Source organism: Bombina bombina, chromosome 5, assembly GCF_027579735.1.
Source record: "Bombina bombina isolate aBomBom1 chromosome 5, aBomBom1.pri, whole genome shotgun sequence".
NCBI classification, from domain to species: domain Eukaryota; kingdom Metazoa; phylum Chordata; class Amphibia; order Anura; family Bombinatoridae; genus Bombina; species Bombina bombina.
The window spans coordinates 22,929,074-22,935,210 of record NC_069503.1 but is presented as its reverse complement, the minus strand read 5'-3'; positions in this window follow the sequence as shown (position 1 = coordinate 22,935,210).

Here is a 6,137-nt window from a genome sequence, read left to right as displayed (position 1 = left end):
GGTCACTGTAAGGTAATGTGCACTATACAAAGGGACACTGTAAGGTAATGTGCACTATACAAAGGGTCACTGTAAGGAAATGTGCACTATACAAAGGGTCACTGTAAGGTAATGTGCACTATACAAAGGGTCACTGTAAGGTAATGTGCACTATACAAAGGGACACTGTAAGGTAATGTGCACTATACAAAGGGACACTGTAAGGTAATGTGCACTATACAAAGGGTCACTGTAAGGAAATGTGCACTATACAAAGGGTCACTGTAAGGTAATGTGCACTATACAAAGGGTCACTGTAAGGTAATGTGCACTATACAAAGGGACACTGTAAGGTAATGTGCACTATACAAAGGGTCACTGTAAGGAAATGTGCACTATACAAAGGGTCACTGTAAGGTAATGTGCACTATACAAAGGGTCACTGTAAGGTAATGTGCACTATACAAAGGGTCACTGCAAGGTAATGTGCACTATACAAAGGGTCACTGTAAGGAAATGTGCACTATACAAAGGGACACTGTAAGGTAATGTGCACTATACAAAGGGACACTGTAAGGTAATGTGCACTATACAAAGGGACACTGTAAGGTAATGTGCACTATACAGAGGGTCACTGTAAGGTAATGTGCACTATACAAAGGGTCACTGTAAGGTTATGTGCACTATACAAAGGGTCACTGTAAGGTAATGTGCACTATACAAAGGGACACTGTAAGGTAATGTGCACTATACAAAGGGACACTGTAAGGTAATGTGCACTATACAAAGGGTCACTGCAAGGTAATGTGCACTATACAAAGGGTCACTGCAAGGTAATGTGCACTATACAAAGGGTCACTGTAAGGAAATGTGCACTATACAAAGGGACACTGTAAGGTAATGTGCACTATACAAAGGGACACTGTAAGGTAATGTGCACTATACAAAGGGACACTGTAAGGTAATGTGCACTATACAAAGGGACACTGTAAGGTAATGTGCACTATACAGAGGGTCACTGTAAGGTAATGTGCACTATACAAAGGGTCACTGTAAGGAAATGTGCACTATACAAAGGGTCACTGTAAGGAAATGTGCACTATACAAAGGGTCACTGTAAGGTAATGTGCACTATACAGAGGGACACTGTAAGGAAATGTGCACTATACAAAGGGTCACTGTAAGGTTATGTGCACTATACAAAGGGTCACTGTAAGGTAATGTGCACTATACAAAGGGTCACTGTAAGGTAATGTGCACTATACAAAGGGTCACTGTAAGGTAATGTGCACTATACAAAGGGTCACTGTAAGGTAATGTGCACTATACAAAGGGTCACTGTAAGGTAATGTGCACTATACAGAGGGACACTGTAAGGAAATGTGCACTATACAAAGGGTCACTGTAAGGTAATGTGCACTATACAAAGGGTCACTGTAAGGTAATGTGCACTATACAAAGGGACACTGTAAGGTTATGTGCACTATACAAAGGGACACTGTAAGGAAATGTGCACTATACAAAGGGTCACTGTAAGGAAATGTGCACTATACAAAGGGTCACTGTAAGGTAACGTGCACTATACAAAGGGTCACTGTAAGGAAATGTGCACTATACAGAGGGTCACTGTAAGGTAATGTGCACTATACAAAGGGTCACTGTAAGGTAATGTGCACTATACAAAGGGACACTGCAAGGTAATGTGCACTATACAAAGGGTCACTGTAAGGTAATGTGCACTATACAAAGGGTCACTGTAAGGAAATGTGCACTATACAAAGGGACACTGTAAGGTAACGTGCACTATACAAAGGGTCACTGTAAGGTAACGTGCACTATACAAAGGGTCACTGTAAGGAAATGTGCACTATACAAAGGGTCACTGTAAGGTAATGTGCACTATACAGAGGGTCACTGTAAGGAAATGTGCACTATACAAAGGGTCACTGTAAGGTAATGTGCACTATACAAAGGGACACTGTAAGGTAATGTGCACTATACAAAGGGTCACTGTAAGGAAATGTGCACTATACAAAGGGTCACTGTAAGGAAATGTGCACTATACAAAGGGTCACTGTAAGGTAATGTGCACTATACAAAGGGTCACTGTAAGGTAATGTGCACTATACAAAGGGTCACTGTAAGGTAATGTGCACTATACAAAGGGACACTGTAAGGTAATGTGCACTATACAAAGGGTCACTGTAAGGTAATGTGCACTATACAAAGGGACACTGTAAGGTAATGTGCACTATACAAAGGGACACTGCAAGGTAATGTGCACTATACAGAGGGTCACTGTAAGGTAATGTGCACTATACAAAGGGTCACTGTAAGGTTATGTGCACTATACAAAGGGTCACTGTAAGGTAACGTGCACTATACAAAGGGTCACTGGGGTACTATAGCAAGTTACGTGTCACCTATAAATCAGCGAGATTATTACCGTAACAAATAGTAACAGGACCTCTCAGTTTACTTCATTACTATTTTACTCATTGTCGTTCCCTATTTAGCGGTAATAAAATGCCGTACAATGGGACGGTAAACAAAGAAGATTTAGCCGTTTGTGTCTGAGACTCGGATGATCTCTATCCCAGCGCGGTTTGTTCTACTCACGCAAGTGCCGCTTCATTCTGCTAATGGGTCAGGTCCTCCGGTTCTGCTGCAATAAACTGATCCGCTGTATCAGCTGTTCTAGAGATCCCAAAGTCTTCACAGTCTGCAGAACTAGAAATAAAAAATATAGTAATTCATTAGAGCGGGCGACCCTGCACTGCTGTGTGTTTAACCACATATCACTATATGTAATAGCACGTGCACACATCACTGTGTATGTGACTCTGTACTGCGCTGGCACTACACTATATGTAATAGCACGTGCACACATCACTGTGTATGTGACTCTGTACTGCGCTGGCACTACACTATATGTAATAGCACGTGCACACATCACTGTGTATGTGACTCTGTACTGCGCTGGCACTACACTATATGTAATAGCACGTGCACACATCACTGTGTATGTGACTCTGTACTGCGCTGGCACTACACTATATGTAATAGCACGTGCACACATCACTGTGTATGTGACTCTGTACTGCGCTGGCACTACACTATATGTAATAGCACGTGCACACATCACTGTGTATGTGACTCTGTACTGCGCTGGTACTACACTATATGTAATAGCACGTGCACACATCACTGTGTATGTGACTCTGTACTGCGCTGGCACTACACTATATGTAATAGCACGTGCACACATCACTGTGTATGTGACTCTGTACTGCGCTGGTACTACACTATATGTAATAGCACGTGCACACATCACTGTGTATGTGACTCTGTACTGCGCTGGTACTACACTATATGTAATAGCACGTGCACACATCACTGTGTATGTGACTCTGTACTGCGCTGGCACTACACTATATGTAATAGCACGTGCACACATCACTGTGTATACGGCTCTGTACTGCGCTGGTACTACACTATATGTAATAGCACGTGCACACATCACTGTGTATGTGACTCTGTACTGCGCTGGTACTACACTATATGTAATAGCACGTGCACACATCACTGTGTGACTCTGCACTGCGCTGGCACTACACTATATGTAATAGCACGTGCACACATCACTGTGTCTGCAGGTCTGTACTGCGCTGGCACTACACTATATGTAATAGCACGTGCACACATCACTGTGTCTGCAGGTCTGTACTGCGCTGGCACTACACTATATGTAATAGCACGTGCACACATCACTGTGTATACGGCTCTGTACTGCGCTGGCACTACACTATATGTAATAGCACGTGCACACATCACTGTGTATACGGCTCTGTACTACATGTGCACTACACTATATGTAATAGCACGTGCACACATCACTGTGTATACGGCTCTGTACTACATGTGCACTACACTATATGTAATAGCACGTGCACACATCACTGTGTATACGGCTCTGTACTGCACGTGCACTACACTATATGTAATAGCACGTGACACATCACTGTGTCTGTGGCTCTGTACTGCGCTGGCACTACACTATATGTAATAGCACGTGCACACATCACTGTGTATGTGACTCTGTACTGCGCTGGCACTACACTATATGTAATAGCACGTGCACACATCACTGTGTATGTGACTCTGTACTGCGCTGGCACTACACTATATGTAATAGCACGTGCGCACATCACTGTGCATGTGACTCTGTACTGCGCTGGCACTACACTATATGTAATAGCACGTGCACACATCACTGTGCATGTGACTCTGTACTGCGCTGGCACTACACTATATGTAATAGCACGTGCGCACATCACTGTGCATGTGACTCTGTACTGCGCTGGCACTACACTATATGTAATAGCACGTGCACACATCACTGTGCATGTGACTCTGTACTGCGCTGGCACTACACTATATGTAATAGCACGTGCACACATCACTGTGTATGTGACTCTGTACTGCGCTGGCACTACACTATATGTAATAGCACGTGCACACATCACTGTGCATGTGACTCTGTACTGCGCTGGCACTACACTATATGTAATAGCACGTGCACACATCACTATGTATGTGACTCTGTACTGCGCTGGCACTACACTATATGTAATAGCACGTGCACACATCACTGTGTATGTGACTCTGTACTGCGCTGGCACTACACTATATGTAATAGCATGTGCACACATTACTGTGTATACGGCTCTGTACTGCACGTGCACTACACTAAATAAATAAAATACTTAGTGCTGTGTGAAGCGTTAAAGGGACAAGAAACACAAAATGTTCTTTCAGGGTTCAGAGAATAGAATTGTTATACAGTTTACTTTATTATTAAATGTGCTTCATTCTCTTGGTATCATTTGTTGAAGGAGCAGCAATGCACTACTGGTTCCTAACTGAACTCATGGGTGAGCCAATGACAATCAGTATATGTAATATGCAGCCACCAATCAGCAGCTAGAACCTAGGTTCTTTGCTGCTCCTGAGCTTGCCTAGACAAACCTTTCAGCAAAGGATATCAAGAGAAGGAAGGAAATTAAATAAGTTGTTTAAAATTGCACTCTCTATCTGAATCATGAATGAAAATGTTGGGTTTCATGTCCCTTTAACCGCGCTGAGCTCCTAAGGCCGCCCATGGGAGAGTGCTATTTTGCATTGAGGTGATATTAGCCAATAGCATGCTAACTATCCACGTGCCAGCTGGCCCACACAGCTATTGGCTAAGAGGTGGAAACGTCATCACCTCACTGACAAATAGCGTTCTGCTGCGGGCGGCGTGAGGAGCTCAGCTCTGGGAACGCTGCAGACAAATAAAGGAACTCTCAGCATTTTATAGTTCATGACTTAAAGTCCCTTTATTTGCTGCACTAAACGCTAAAATGTACTATCCCTTTAAATAGAGATTAGATTTTATTATTCAGCAAGAGGCTGTTTATTCAGGGCTGTAATGTTCTGTTATTTAGGTAAATGAATCCCATTAACCTCTTCACTACTGGGACTTTTATTTGTATTTACCTGTCAGAACTATATACAACCCGAGGTATATTTCATGCCACCATTTCACCGCCAAAAGCCACTTTAGGTTTCTCACTGAAATGATTTACATACAGCTTGTGCAATCATGGCGCAAATGGTTGTAAAAGCTTCTCTGGGATCCCTTGTGTTCAGAAATAGCAGACTTGTATGGCCTTCCGTAATAAGAATGCCGCTTATTGCAGCTGCGTACCACACTTTTATTATTACCGGCAGTAAATGGGTTAATCAGGTAGCTTGTAGGGTTAATTTTAGCTTAAGTGTAGAGTTTACCCTCCCACCTGACACTTCACAACTTCTGATCCCTACCTGATCCCTCTCAAACAGCTCTCTGCCCTGGCAGCTGTCTGTCAGTATCTGTAAACAATTGTATTTATTCTCTGTAGCGTAGCGTGTGTCCCCACCTCCCGCGATCCTTTGTTAGGGTCCCCCACATCCCCTTTCTTGTAGTGTAGCTGCCCCATTCCCCCTGTACCTTTGGGGTTTTTTATCTGTAGCTTAGGGCCCTCCCACTCCCTCCATCCTCCGCTGCTGGGAGGAGATAGTTCTCATTCATTTCACTGATCTATCTATGTATATCTAATTATCTATTTATGTAT